Source organism: Haliotis rufescens, unplaced genomic scaffold (assembly GCF_023055435.1).
Source record: "Haliotis rufescens isolate VD_foot unplaced genomic scaffold, xgHalRufe1.0.p SCAF_18, whole genome shotgun sequence".
In the NCBI taxonomy this organism is placed as follows: Eukaryota; Metazoa; Mollusca; class Gastropoda; order Lepetellida; family Haliotidae; genus Haliotis; species Haliotis rufescens.
The window spans coordinates 32229089-32245576 of NW_025963868.1; positions in this window are offsets into that span (position 1 = coordinate 32229089).

The window sequence follows — 16488 nt, forward strand, 5'->3', positions numbered from 1 at the left end:
ACACAACGTGCACAGATAAAAGCCAAAAATGTCACAGTGATCTATTCAATCTTTCATGCAATTACATTTTGTAAACTATGAAACGACACTTCGTTAGGCAATCGCAATTGCCAAGCCAGAAGAAAATGGCTTCCCATAAGAAGCTGGATAAAATATTTAACTATTTCTAGGAAGGGTAATATATCGATAGATAAGTAGTAAGTATGACGTAAATAACCAGACATTATGTTTGACAGCTTTTATTGCTACCGTTGAATCAGTGTAAGAAATACAATCATTTAATCCCTTTTTGTAAATTAAGTCTAAATCCGGCTCCCATGTTAGTTCATGATTACCAAGAAAACCCTGTTTATTCATATAGTATAACATGTTGTATATCCTTAATTAGATGTAGGCACTGGGGTGACTTCATGTCACCAGACAAACTTATTTTACTTTCCCAATTGTAGACAGTGGACCCGTGAAGATTCCGGAGTAGAATAGGTCTTCAGCAACCCATACTTGCCGTAAAAGGCGACTATGCTTGTCGTAAAAGGCGACTAACGGGTTGGGGTGGTCAGGCTTGATGACTTGGTTAATACATGTCATCGTATCCCAATTGCGTTGATCGATGCTCATGATCTCAAACACTGGATTGTCTGGTCCAGACTCGATTATTTTACAGACCGCCGTCATATAGCTGGAATATTTCTGAGTGCAGCGTTAAACAAAAAAAACAAAAAAAACCTGTAGACAGTGATGCACTCCATGGAATAAAATATGAATGGATCAAGGGCCGTTATTGTGTATGCACAAATGCACAAAATATTTAAGGAAAACATAATTTACAGCAAGTTTGGAATGCGAACCTGATAAGTGTATCTTATATAAGCATGTAAACTTTCCTTCATGTAACTTGTCCCAATATCACAAGCAGTAGAGCAGCAGTAGAAGGGTGACAGTAGTTTTTGCATACAGAGCTTGGATGGAGCCGTATTTAATCCTCAAAACAAAGTAGTACTCATTCACTGCACCACTTTGTCCTTTCCACCTTAAACTAACCACAATTTAACTGTAGAGATTTAGGCAAACCTTTCGTGCTGTCTACTGGCCTAGGTACAACCACAGGCCAGCCTCGCTGTAATCTGAAATACATGTATGTACATGCATCTACAAGACTCGAAGAGTGCTAGAAACACTGTCCAAATAAGAGCAATCGAACACTTGTGGCAATGCCATCTCGTGAATAGGAATCCAGTCTGACTCTTAAGAAAAGGTTGAATAGCTTAATAACATGGCCAAAACAAAATATTTAAAATAACATGTGAGTTAAATTCATCATCTGTCTGCACACACTGTATTCCATTAGCTTTCCACTGGGAATGCCTTTAAGCTATGCTTGTTGGTTCATTTCAATTATGTTTGTCAGCTTGTCAGCTCTGAACCCGTGCTCGTAGTATTCACAAGTGGTAACCATTCAAGACCCCCCACATTAAGCTGACACGCTGTCGTATAACTGGGATATTGGTAAAAGCTGTGTTAAACCAAACTCGCTCTCCAACCTGCTCAAAATCATTTGGTGAAGAGTCATTTCAAGGTAACTATTTTAGATATTTTGAATTTGTGTTATGGCCATAATATAATCGGATTCGGACTTCTTCAAAATATTCAGGTATCATCAAGGGAGGGAACAAGGAAAACAAGCAGACCATGATTTACAGCCAGGTCTAATATCTGAGGGATTACAACGTTTTGGGACAGTAGACCTTACGCATTCAGTTTGGGATACAAGTTCCACTCGACAGTGTGTAGAGTAATGCAGAGGAGGTTTAGTTTATGTGTAACGTCTGTATTCGTCAATGCCGACGGGCCATGAGCAACCTTCAAGCCCTGCTCTTGATTATGCAGACCCGTAGGTTAAATTGTGTGCTCGTGATTATTCTTACGTTTTTAGCAGTAGGTGGTTTCAGCATAGGGGTAATCAATAACAGCCTGCATAACTTTGAGCTTTCAGCCAATGGCAAGCTGTGATACAACTTAAAAGGATTATTATCAAACAAGACGTGTGCGGAGATTCTTATTAGTGTAGGTACAAGCAGAGACCGGTGTTTCAGTTTCATACCAGAAGCATTTTGATACCTGTTTCCTGACAGAATCACTGAAGCACAAACACCATGCACTCTCTACTGACAAGTGCAATCTTATCTTCGATGTTGATGGTTAAACCTGGCCCCAGCGAGTCTGCGCTCTATGCAGGCAAACAGGAAAGAAAATATATAAAACTTGCTTTTGTGGATGACATAGGCTGTCAAGTAGGGGTACTAAGTGAAAAGAGAGTGGATTCGCTTATATTGTGTTCCGGAATGTGTAGCCTGAATCAAAGATGCAAAGCGTTTCATTTCCGACATTCTGACATGATGTGCACAATATACCGTATGCGTATGTTCAATGAAACTGAGTTTGAGAGTCCTCGTCGTCCAAGTGCTGGACTTCATACTGAGATTGGTAAGTATACCTGAGATTTAATATGCCTTTATGATAGCATCATATTATCTCCAAAATACAAACAAATACTAAAAGAGCATTTCATGAGAAAGCTATGTTAATAATAATGCCTCTGCAGCAATATTGCCACGTTCATATTTGGCAATGAATTCTGCCGGATTTACAGTTAAATTTGATAAAAAGTAATGATCGATTTAGAGAAATGTGCTTGCTATTTATATGACCTTTGACAGTGAGCGTAACAAGTGGAGGAGGGGTTAAGGCAATTATTGTAGCCTCTTGGTAATTATATCGTAAAAATGTCTTCCCACAAAAGAGCCAATTAAATTTTTAGGCCTGCAACCTTATTCGGCTTGACTGATTATCCAAACTGATCTAAGCAGATCTAAACAACATAGAGTCGTATGGCCAAAAGGTGTTGGTTCATGGGCCAATGTGGTGGATTCCATTGTTCTGCTGGAGTTTAACATTCTCGTATCCTCATGGTGTCCGTTTGCTTGTATTCTGCTTACATATGGTATCGCCTTTGTTGGTGCTCTATGGTTGGGCAGAGACCAGGTTTGATAAACCACAATAAATACAATTTGTTAAAAAAACAAAAAGAGAACTGGTTCTGTGGGAGTTACTATTTGCTGCGATCACAGAATCTGAGGTGGTGATGATGGAAGATGTTCTGTCTGGGACGCTGAAGTAGATTTCATAATGTCTGAGCTTCATTGATGATAAACTGGTCATCCTTAACCCAAGAGATTAAAGTCTGACAGGAAGCAGAGGGTGCAGTGATAGTGACAACTGGAGTTGAGGAAGAGACTGCTGCTGAATAGGTTTTATTTGGGGGGGATTTAGATGGAATATGTACTAATTGTTTGGCATCAGAGTAAGAAATATTTTGTGTATGCTTTATTTTTAATATTTGTGATTCAAAAATAAACTTAGGACAAGATTTGGACGAGGCCACCTGCTCCCCGTCGCAGTTGCCCATTTGATGTCATGTGTGCACTCTGAACCCTCATGAATTCCACTGCAACAGAAGCACCTAGCCTTGCAAGTGCAAGTTTTGGCCACGTGTCCAAACTGTTGATACTTGTAACACCGGAGTGGATTTGGAACATAAACCTCCACTCCAATGTTAAAGTAACCAGCTTTGATAGATCAGTGAGAAGATCAGTGAGAAGATCAGTACTTGTTGGGATAAAGTTTCCATCTTCTGATTTTTTAGTAAACTGCTTAACAGCAGTGATCCCTTGAGGTTTCAATTCAGCAGCAATCTCATCTTCTGTTATGTTAGATAGACATCGAGCGCGGTCTCTGACAATGCTAAAATTCAGTGCCCTGTGCACCGAAACAACAGCCTTGGTGTTAACAATCTGCTGTAGACCCAGCAGATTGACAGAGTGTTATCTCCGTGCACATTCCACAAGGATGGAACCAGAAAGAAGACGTGTAACATTGGTTACCTCTCCACAGACACTTTGAATGCCTTTCAAGATGGCAAAAGGATTTAGTTTAAAAGGATTGCCATCAGTAGATGAAATGACAATGAATCGTGGCCAAGAATCAGCAGTCTCAGGTGATGTTTCTTCTTCATCAGACGATATAGAATCGACATGACGACGTTTATTTGTTTTGAAAGAACCAGTTGATTTGTTGTGAGCCATGGTGTATTCGGCACCCCTGCTCCCCACCCGCTATCGAGTGTCATCAAGGACGATGCCAACCTGCAACACAAGGGATACAGAGGTCCTATACTCCAGGAAATATAGAATTGAAAAGCTATGAGATCAAAAAGAATAAGTGTCAGGATTGTTCGGCCCATAACAGCTCCTAAGAAACACAGAATTCAGAGGTCTCTATCTCCAGATTGTCCCATGAGCCACAGCCTACTGGCATACGACTCTACGCAAACTTGAGCAAATAATTGTTTTGATCACACAATCTAGTGTGAAATAATAGTTTTAGTAATATAGCCATGCATTCCAATGCCCTAGCATGGACATGACATGGCATGATCAGTTGATTGATAGAAACGGGCCAATTCTACCACCCGTCTAGGTGAAGAAAGGGTCGAAGTGGTGTGTTGGGAAAAAGGAACACCTGTTCCTGGCTCCAATGCCCTCAGACACCAGAATCTGGTCCTCCACCGTCACAGGGGCGCAACCCACGGCAAACAGGTTGCCCAATTTGGTCGACTTTTACTTTTACACATTCTACCCCGGGTCCACACAGGGGAAGAGCGATTGGCGCTAACCAGCACTCACCACGTGGAGGCTGCTCTTCACGAGTGCCAATTTAAAATGAAAGGTGTCCAGGTATTTCTTGAAAATGGATACTAAACCCTTTTATGGTGTATATTCTTTATATGTTCACTTTGTCAGTGTGTGCTCTGTGTCGAGAAAATGAGATAATGCTACTCAGACTGCAGACAGCATCGTCTTCTAAAATATACAGACCAAGCAAAGGGTTAACTAGGTTGTCGAAGAATACTAAGTAACCCCACTCCCAACATACATTTGATGTTGCATTTGCCATATGTTATAAACACGTACACGTGTCCTTAATCGTAAACAGTACCAAAGGTCTGTAATAATTGAGATCATTGACAGGATACTTGGGCAGCAGCAACCTAGAGTCAGGATGCCTAAAGGATTCTGATTGTCCTGCAGCCAGGAACTTTGTGCGCTTCAGCAAGACCTGCAAGTGTGTACCCGGGCACAGCTTCAACCCTGCCAACAGCAGCTGTGTGAGACGTAAGTCTGTTTTATAACGAAAATATGTTGGCTGATCTTGTACGCAGTACTCACGACCGTGTTATAACTTGTGAAGTCACTCGAATAGTTTAGCATACTAAATGACAAGGCTCAATATCAAGCAGGATTTTGGATAATCTGCAAACAAGCCCATTAACAGTAGTTTGATATTTGTTTTTCTTGACATTTTTTCTTTCATCAATCTATGAATGTAAACTATATTAACACAGTATCAGTCAGAGTACGACAAGACCGTTCATTTGATGTACAACATGTCACATTTCTGAGTAAAATTGAAATGTTAAATAATGTTTATGATGTCATGAAAGTGATTTATAGACCATATTGGATTTTAGTGGCTACGGAAAGTAACAAACATATTTTAAGGTGGCTCCTATCTAAATAGTTAGTATTTCTGTATGCCAAATTTGGTGCTTTTATCCGCCTTGTAACAATAATCCGGTTTAGCCCCTTGACTACAATGTTATATTTGTCTTATTGTATATCTTCTTACCATTATTAAGTATATCTCGTATAAAGTGGACGTTGACATTGAAATTGTACCCTGTGAAATGTATGATTTTATGATAAACATAGCACACTAAACTATATGCAAAATAAATGTCTGTGTGTTTGATGGTAGAAAATTTTATTTTTTTCCAGGTTGCAAGTCATATAGTAACGACTTTACGACCTACCAAGGCCTGGCCCTCGCTCAACACAATGATGGAACGAAAATATGTCAAACCCAAGAGTCGTGCTTAGAAGCATGCATCAGTGAGAACACATTTCAATGTATTAGCTACGAGTTCGTGAAAGATTCGATCATGTGTTATATTTCAAAATCTGGGTACCTGGATGTACAATCATCCGACAGACAGACGGGATTTAAGGGCTGGACGTTTGCAATGAGAAAATGTGCATGACAACATACGAATGAAGCAATAAACTGCTTCATCGGGATAAAAATGTTTCATACGTACTGAGGTTGGCTGATAAGTTCTGTGCTTCACATGTAAGGGTATAAATAAACAAAAGTTAGTTAAGAACAGGGGAATGTCACCTTTAGGAATAAACGACAAACTTGATGAACATGAATTGGTTATTTACTTGAAAAGGGCTTCACACCAATAGCCTACCCGTGAGGATGTGGGTTAGATTATGTCTTCAGCAACCCTTGCTTGTGGTAAAAGGCGACTATGCTTGTCGCAAGAGGTGACTAGCGGGATCGGGTGGTCATGATCGCTGACTTTGTTGATTCATGTCATCGTATCCAAATTGTATGGACCGATGCTCATGATGTCGGTCACTGTATTATTTGGAAACCGCCGTCATGCAGCTGGAATATTGCTGATTATGGCGTAAAACAACAACCAAAGAAACATCCATAGCCACCCTCGAAGATATGAGTACAACACTAGATCAGGATGCCCCTTCCTATTTCACCATTAAGTGATGTGTGGCTGGGAGAGTCTGTGACGTCAGCACCACAAGAAATATTCCAGATAATCTACGCTATTGTGATGACCGGATCCAGGTTCCAAAAAGGCAAAATAAGGTTATGGCCTTCATGTTTTGGGATGTTCAGGGTGTCATCATGCCTACGTTTCAAAACGTCTGAAAATATACGGAGCATATTATGCTGCTCTTTTGAGGCAATAACAGAATCAAATCAAGACTGAGAAACGTTGGAATTTGATACAAGGGGTGCTCTTCCATCAAGATTGTACGCCAGTGCACAAATCAGTCATTGCCATGGCCATAATACACGGATGCAATGTAGAGCTCCACACCTCTATTTCCTAATATAGTTGCATCAGACTTTCTATCTGTTTCCAAACATGAAGAAAGCTCCTGCCAGAACCCACTTGGACTCGAACGATGCTGTGGAGAACTTTTGGACAGCCAGGACGTCTGCGAAACTGGGTTGAAATGCCCTCAACATTGAAGGCAAAAGTATGTCGGTGTTCAGGGGGATCATGTTGAAAATGTTAATCTTCTAAATGTATTTAGGTCACGTCTTTCTGTGTTAAAACTAGGCTCAGAACCTATCAACCATCATAGTATGGCTTACAAATGTTGGAATACATTTCCACCAGCATAAACATTCTTATCCCAAGGTATCGAACATGATACTGCAAACTACAGGTTCATTACATTGTTATATGTGGAAAGTTGACACTGCTACAGCTATAGAAAACGGATTCAGACAGTATTCGTACAAGATATATTATATTAAACATACGTCCTCAAAAGAGATCTAGAGTTTTTGTTTTTTTCCTATGACTTAAAAAATAACATGTGCTTTACTCATGTCACTCTGGAGGCTGTTATTTGCTTAGTTTTATTAATGTTTTTTTTAACGTCTTTTGGTATGACGCGGTCGGGGATCGAACCCCGGACCTTCCGCTCTCCGGGCGGACGCTCTACCACTAGACCACGGAGGCGGTCCTGATAAAGAAATTATCCATGACCGCTGTTGTATTTATGTTTATCGTTAATGGGCCTGCATCTAATCATGTAGATGGAAGTATTATCAACTGATCGAGTATACATGTCTTCCATTTGTTACGTGTTGATCTCTAACTGAAACGCGAAGGTTAACAAACAAATCAGAACTAGATTGTGAAATCAGTAAAAAACAATACAAGATCAATGCACCGTCAAAACAATATTTCAAAATACACAGGATTAGGTTCACAAACCTAACAACTTGAGTCACCATGCTGCAGCAGCAATATACAATAACAGGCCCTAATACAACAGTCAGTGCACTGACGAATGTCAAGAATTTCTCACAGTTGAATGTTTTTGAATGAGACACGAGCTCCGTTCTTGAATCAAGGAATCAGTTTTCGATACAGTCAGGTATCCTGTCCACGCTGTGACAATATACTCACCGTCAAAAGAAACGCGAATATCATACACGTTGGTTGATATATAAAGAATTATTATGTCTCTTGCAGGATTTGGGAATCACGTTCAGCATATCGTGATAAGAATAAATATTCACTGTGGTAACACTTGATTGGTTGTGGGCTTTGTCATTAGGTGGTACACATTGGAAAGATCTCTTCTTAACCTATATGCTTCTCTATGTTTCTATGGTTTGCGTTTCGTTTGGAGGTGAGTATAGATATACACTAACACAGCCTCCCAGATGATACTGCCTATACATAAGTCCTTCACCAACTGTGGCAGGAGACAAGTATCTGACTGCTGAACTGTCTATAAATTGAAGGTAATGAAGGTGTCAATTACTAGGATGTCTGGACTATCACTCTGTATTCTGGTCACTAAAATATGTCAACATTATGCGAGCAACTGAGTCACTACCACACCTCAACATTATGCGAGCACCCGAGTCACTACCACATCTCAACATTATGCGAGCAACTGAGTCACTACCACATTTCAACATTATGCGAGCAGCTGAGTCACTACCACATCTCAACATTATGTGAGCACCCGAGTCACTACAACATCTCAACATTATGTGAGCAACTGAGTCACTACCACATCTCAACATTATGCGAACAGCTGAGTTACTACCACATCTCAACATTATGTGAGCACCCGAGTCACTACAACATCTCAACATTATGTGAGCAACTGAGTCACTGCCACATCTCAACATTATGCGAACAGCTGAGTTACTACCACATCTCAACATTATGCGAGCAACTGAGTCACTACTACATCTCAACATTATGCGAGCACCCGAGTCACTACAACATCTCAACATTATGCGAGCAACTGAGTCACTACCACATCTCAACATTATGCGAGCAACTGAGTCACTACCACATCTCAACATTATGCAAGCAATTGAGTCACTTACACATCTCAACATTATGCGAACAACTGAGTCACTACCACATCTCAACATTATGCGAGCACCCGAGTCACTACCACGTCACTACATTATACGGGCGCCTGATTCATCAGAAATAAAGTTACAATAAGCACTACCACATAATAGAACATGTACGATCTGCAATGGAAAGTTCCGAACCGTGCATTTGAGAGAACACAGCTACATACATAACAATAATGATCCTTGCATTGATAAACAGACAAGCTTGAAATCAGGACATTTTAACGTTCTCCAATACAGATTTTATGATACAAAAACAAACAAGGATACAAAAACGACTGATTACAATGTTTAGTTTTACTAAATGAAGAACTTGTTTTGGTTTATTTGTTGTTTAATGACACACTCTGAAATATGCCAGCTATATGACGCGGTATGTAGATAAGCGAGTCTGGACCAGACAATCCAGTGATTGACATAATGAGCATCGATCCACGTAATTGGGATACAATGACATGCATCAACCAAATCAGCGAGAATGACCACCTGATCCCATTTGTCACCCCTTACGACAAGCAAAGTCGCCATTTACCGCAAGCATAGGTTGCTGAAGACCTATTTTACTCCGAATCTTTGCGGGAGAGACAAGCATGGGTTACTGTAGACCTAATTTAACCACGGATCTTCGCGAGTCTCAAGAATTAAGCCCAGGATCGGCTTTAACACGAGCACCAATTGGCATTTAAGTCATTTTCGCTAACTCCTGAAACAAATATACGTTAAAAGCATCATTAATGTATACAATGGTATTCTTGCTGGACAACAGTGTTGGCCAGATGCTTTGTAATAACACACGTTCCTCTGCCAATATACAGCGGTATTTCCTACATGGAACTGTACAGGGTGTATTTGGTGGAAGAGCGCCAAAATGGATCACTTTCTGTCACACGAGTCTGGACATTCGGTGTGCAAGAGGAAATCAACCCAGTAAGTATTTTTTTGTGCCCTACAACCTAACTATGGTTTGTACAAAGAAAGCTGAAATGTGAATACCATGTACATGTGTATTTGGCAGGAGAACACCAGAAATGGCTCTACATTGGTCTTAAATGTGGAATAGCAGTGAGGGTACCTTATGAAGACACAGAGTGAGTGACTGATTGAGTATCGTTTTGCGCGGCTTTTAGCAATATTCCAGCATTATGACGGCGGGGGACACCAGAAATGGGCTTCACACATTGGACCCATGTCGGGAATCGAACCCGGACTTCCGGCCTGACGATCGAACGCTTTAACCACTAGGCTACCCGACCGCCCCTATGAAGACACAGAAATCAATGTATGTTCCTGGGGTCTTGCAATATTAACTTTTTGCTTGCAGAAGACATTTCTTTACAAAATATGTTTACAAAGTATGCAGTATATATCGTTTGGTTAAAATGGAAATCAGTAACATAGTTTTATATATGCGATTGGTTCACCTTCCAGCCATGTTGCTTCATTTACATTATATTATTAGAATCTACATGCATAAAACACTGATGTCTTCCCAAACAATAAAAATCCCAAACAAATCTCTCTAAACTCACTCGAATACTGCACAGGTACTTGGTAACAACTGATTGTCTGACATGATGAAATCAAAGTCAGAACACGCACATTTAAACAAAATATACATGAACCACTGTGCCAGGGCCACAACTGTCAGAATTCTTTCACATGCTGGCTTTGACAATGACAGGTCACAACAATGAAGAATCACTCATGGTATTCCTCTGCAGATAGGCCCCAAAGGCGCGATATTCAGCTTCAGACTCATTCTCAGCAAATCTACAGGTTAATGTTAAACAATATCATATATCAGGGATGTTTTCTGGCATCATGGAACTTGTGGGACAAGGACTTCAACAACTTCTTTGAGAAGTCAGAAAACAGTGAGGCGTTCTACCACTCTAGGAGAACATCACATCGATGAAGTGATGCAAACTCTTTATTTTTATCAGCTTTTGCATGATTTCCTAGGACAATCCCTTTGCAGCCAATAACAAATAGTGTTCATAATACCTAGGATTTCAATGTAATAAAAACTCGGAGACACACCCTCATTTGCTGCACATTGACATCCTTTGACAGACCTCTACCACTAGTCTATAAGTATTAAACAACCCTGCCTTAACTTCAATTTTGACAATATGTATTAAAAAAAAGAAATATATCACATGCAATGCAACCCACCATACAATCTCTCCCACAATCAGTTACTCCATTGCAATAGACACACCAGTCAATAAAATATCTGAAAAAAAGAGAAACGCAAAAGAAGTAAAATCGTAAATTTCTGACAGGGTGTTGACGACTTCCTTACACAAAATAATACCAAAAATCTATTGGTAATTTCTGCATGGATTGGGGTGAAGTTATGTGGAAAGAATGAGGTTCTGCAAAAGGAAATGGTAAAAAGATGGGAAAATCGTGAGAGCCTGGTACCAAAACACACCAACTTGAAGAGCAACCTCCCCGTGGTGAGTGCTTGGTAACGCTAATAGCTCTTTCCCCTTGACTCGGGGTAGAATGTGTCCTCAGCACCCCATTGCTGGTCGTAAAAGGCGACCAAATTGGGCAGCCTGTTTGCCGTGGGTTGCGTCCCTGTGTCGGCGGAGAAAGGTAGTCTGGGGGGTGAGGGCGCTGGAGCCGGCAATTATGTTCCTTAGACTAACACACCACTTGGGCTATTTGAATGTACATATAATTTTGCTCTTTGAATTACTTGATATATACAAAATTTGCCTTGATGCCAGTGCCAGATGGCGGTGGCTCATGGACAAATCCGGTGGATTTATTGATCTCTGGTTAGTACTTCTGCTTGAGTATACCCTCCTGGTATCCTTGGTGCCATCTGTTGGAGATCCACAGACGTGTGGCATCATCGTAGACACTCCATGGTGGGTGGGGAGCTAGGAGGGCGAATCACAATTAATACTACCATGACACCCCCACTCAAAAAACGTTCACACGAATCTAATGATTCGATTTCTTCTGAGGATGAAGATTCTACTAAACCTTTCAAAAATCCTGATTACTGGAAAACGTAAGTTAAAATGGTCTGTCTGCTTTAAATATGTCTCTTGTTAGCAGAATGCTGATGAATTGAAATCTTTGACTAATAGATGTAATTCATTAAAATTAGTCTTTACCCCTCTACAATTCTACTGTAGAATATTAGTTGAAGAAACCATCTTTTCGGGGGATTGACAGGAGATCTACTCCTCACCTTCCTTGAGGGCGACAAGCTATGTGCCCTTTGATGGCTGATGTCGGACACATCCATGTTCTCAAGGGATCCATACTTATGTAAAAGTTGGATAGTGTTGTCTGCCCCCTTTGATGGTCTACCACTCTGATACCTTTTAGAAGATTCTGGTTTTTGTTTGGACTTGTTCTTAACAATTTGTTTGACACTTTTTTTCTGAGTAAGATGATTGAGCTAATTTTCTTGATGACTGTCCCTGAGGTAATGTTGATTCCTTATCACAAGATGCCTTGGACTGAGTGATTTCCTGTGACGTAGTGATTGTTTGTGTACTTGAGTTCTCCAGTGAAGGCCTCACCTTAACTGCCGCAGACAATAACGTTGGACCAGATGTTTTAGTCCACGTGTAGTCGGTCGGCAACTGTAGAGGGACATGTAACATGTTTGGGCTTAGATACCTAAGGAGAGGCGGAAACAGCAGTAGAATAGGTTTGACCTGGATGTTCCTGATCAAGAACAACCTTTTTTGCAGCGAAAAACGAGATGTTGCGTTCGTGCTTAAATTTTAGACTGAAGTTTCCAACTTGGACGTTCCATAGAAGAAGAAGCATGGTTGCCAGAGCAGTTGACAAAGAGTGGAGGTTTGTCACAGATGGCACTGATCGTAGAGTATATGTTCCTTTAATCTGGAAAAATTTGTCAATAATCGCCAACAGCTGAGGGGATGATATAAATCCGGCTTGGGTCCAAGCAGGTAGCAAAAGAACTGTAAGTCCCCAAGGACCCTAGCATGGTGATCTACCTTCAGATGCTGGCGATCTATAGCCCTTTTTTATATTGTACTGTTTCATTTAATGATATCTTTTTATGGTTGTATGCTAGTTTAAAACATTAATCTGTGATATTCTAGTATTTTTTCTGTCCATCGATAGTTTAAATATATGGATTAAAAGTGTATAACTTCTCGTCACGATATGGCTGAAATATTGCCGATGTGACGTAAAGCATTGACTCACTCACTCACTCACATTTGCAACATCACATCTTGGGCTTAACAAAATGTTGGGTTTTCATTTGCATGCCATCACAATCTTACAGTAAATATAAACGGCGAAAATATGCCACGACTGACGGAAGCCCAACGCAACAATGCCATCAGCCGACTGCAAACTGGAGAATCATCTTCAGCTGTAGCCAGGGTTTTCCCGATGCACCAAGCACCAGACTATGGGCGGTTATTATACACCACGTATCACTGCTAGAGCACAGGACAGCTTCATCCAGTTATGTCACTTACGTGAAAGAACCACCACGGCCACCTCTACAACTACGGTAATACCAGGATTGCGTAGGATATCAGCCCAGACAGTGAGGAAGGTAGTGGCGCTAGACGACCAGGTCAAGGTGTCGTTTTGACGGACCTGCATCGCTGTGACGTCAGTGGTTTTAAGGTCAAAGAGTATGGACACAACTGCAAGGGAGACAGGTTCGGTTTGGTGACGAGTCACGTTTATTTAACCATGCGGATGGTGAACGTCGTGTTTACAGGCGTCGCGGGGAACGTTATGTACAAAATTGCATAGGGGAAGGGGGGACAGATATGGTGGTGATAGGTTGATGATGCGGGCAGCGATCGCCTACACTGGTGGAACAGACCTGGTGCAAGTAACAGGGGATTTAACGGCACAACTTTACACGGATGAGATTCTTTGGACACACGTCTTTCCAATGATCATGCAACAATCGAACAACATTTTCTAACAAGACAACAGCCTTTTTCAGGTTCTGCGATTGCCATCCAGGTCTCCAGATTTAAACTCAGTCGAACATTTATGGGATGCATCTGATCAACGATTGCGAGCACGTCAGCAGCAGGCACCGAACCTCCTACAGTTGGCACAAACACAGCACGCAGAGTTGGTGAACATTCCCCTGACCACAATTCGGGATCTGATAGGTTCCATGGGACGACGATGCCAGTCAGTTTTGGACTCTCATGGGGGGCCATAAAGATATTGAGAAAGGAATTCCTTCTCCTCGAAAATCTACTGTTCCATGTGTGACATATGGCACCTGGTTCAATGACAATGATGTGTGCCAATTTTGAACAATCGATTGCCGTCTGTTGATTATAATAACGATAAATGAAATATACATCTAAAATCACTTTTGCGTTTCTTTTTTTTGAGTGTATACTTTGAAGTGGAATATGTACCCGTATTATTCTGTCCCGTGGAATACGTTTCCTTCATTAGTGTTATGAGTCATCACACGTGTTTAACCATTGATCCTTTTTTTACAAAATTCTGATACTTGTGCACTTGAGTGAGTTAGTGAGTGAGTTGGGTTTAACGCCGCTTTTAACAATATTCCAGTTATATCGCGGCGTGTCAGCTTAATGTGGGAGGAAATCCCGAAGTGATGCAGGTCTCAGACGTTTACCACTTCGGTGAAACCCAGGAGCATGGGTATGGTGCTGACAAACCTAGAAACATAATTGGGGCGAACCGGGATTCGAACCCACAATCATAGGTTTCTGGCGTGCCCAAGGGACGCAACTCTGCACAGCGAATCGCGGCGCCTTAGACGACTGGGCTACCCGTGCCCCCTCAGTTTTTGAATAGGGAACTATAACAGGCTAGGAGTTTTGGAAATTAAAATAATACCTTTATCAATTGTAATCATTGTCAAAGCAAACTTGATGCAGACACTGCACGTCAGTAAGATATTAATATTGCAACACTGGTTATACAATCATAGTTTTAGATATTAAAAATTATTATGAAGATATTGTTTTTAATTTATGAGATGAAAACCAAGATGGAAAGTAACCTTGAATATGATTCTTAACTATATATGGGCTCTTCTGTGTTTGAAACAAATATATTTTTGGGTTTCCATCTCCAATTTGGACATTTATTATGCTATATAGTTCATTCAAGATTAGGACATGTGGGGAAGGGATGACAAATTGAAAAGGATTAGCTCATCAGTTCAGCGATTTTGCCATGATTCCTTTCACCTGCGACGTCCACCATAGTAGATGGCATTTTGATCTGTAGATTGGATTTTTAGATTTTTTAAAACACGTAAACTAAAGCCTTGGAAATGTTCGATATTGGACTGGAAGATATGTTTTAATTTATTGGAGAAAATTTCAACATTTATTTGAAAAAAATATATAATATAGTAGACCTTATCACCACTTTGTTGTAATACGATTCTTAAATTTCTTCTATGTATTAAATAACTTTTTGTATTGGCGAAATAAATCTCCGTTTAGCTGCGCTATCCGCTATGTTTATTTGCAAATGTCAGATTACTTACATTTTGGATCAGGCTTCTCCGTCAACCAACACACAGATACACCAAGAAGTGTTATGAAATGTTAAAAAGATAAGACGAATCGGGTGATGAAAACTGGGTCTCGAAGTACGGAAACTGCTTTGCAAATATGGTTTTGGTTATGTGTGGGTAGCCCAGTCAATTGATTACAGAAACTTCTTCTTATAAATTTGTCAGCTACGATGTAAAGATGTATATTTCCAAGAGTTGAGCCATGAAATATCCATATCAAGATACTTAAAATTCTACTCAATGATTAAACATGACTACAATCCCGAGAAATACTTGTTTATCAATAATGCAGGTTTACGGAGACGCCTGACAAAGCTACGTTGTAATATCCATGGTTTTAGTGTAAATTCTTATAGAAAGTACCAAACACCAGATACATCTTGTCATTATTGTAATGCACAAGTTGAAGATGAACTCCATGTCGTGTTGGTATGTCCGGCTTATAACCATTTACATATTAAATATCGTCCAATTTATTATTATTATCATCCAAAATATGTTGAACATAGTTGATTATGATAAGTTACTTAAGCTCTGTTTTTTCCTCGATAAAGTCTTTAAAATAAGAAATAATATGAATGTATTGTGAAAGAAAATAGAATCATGTTAGTGGCGCCATATCATTATATTGTCCCATATTTTACACATGTTGTACTGTTGGCCTCATGGCCATTTATACAGAATGACTTGATAAATCTCCGTTTAACGTTCTTTAATGTTTTCTGACAAACAGATTTTTATGGATGGTAAGATATAAACATCATCTTTAAGGACAAAGTACATCGACTTTGAATCACGGACAGGTAAATGGCGAAAGAGAATATAGCGAATAC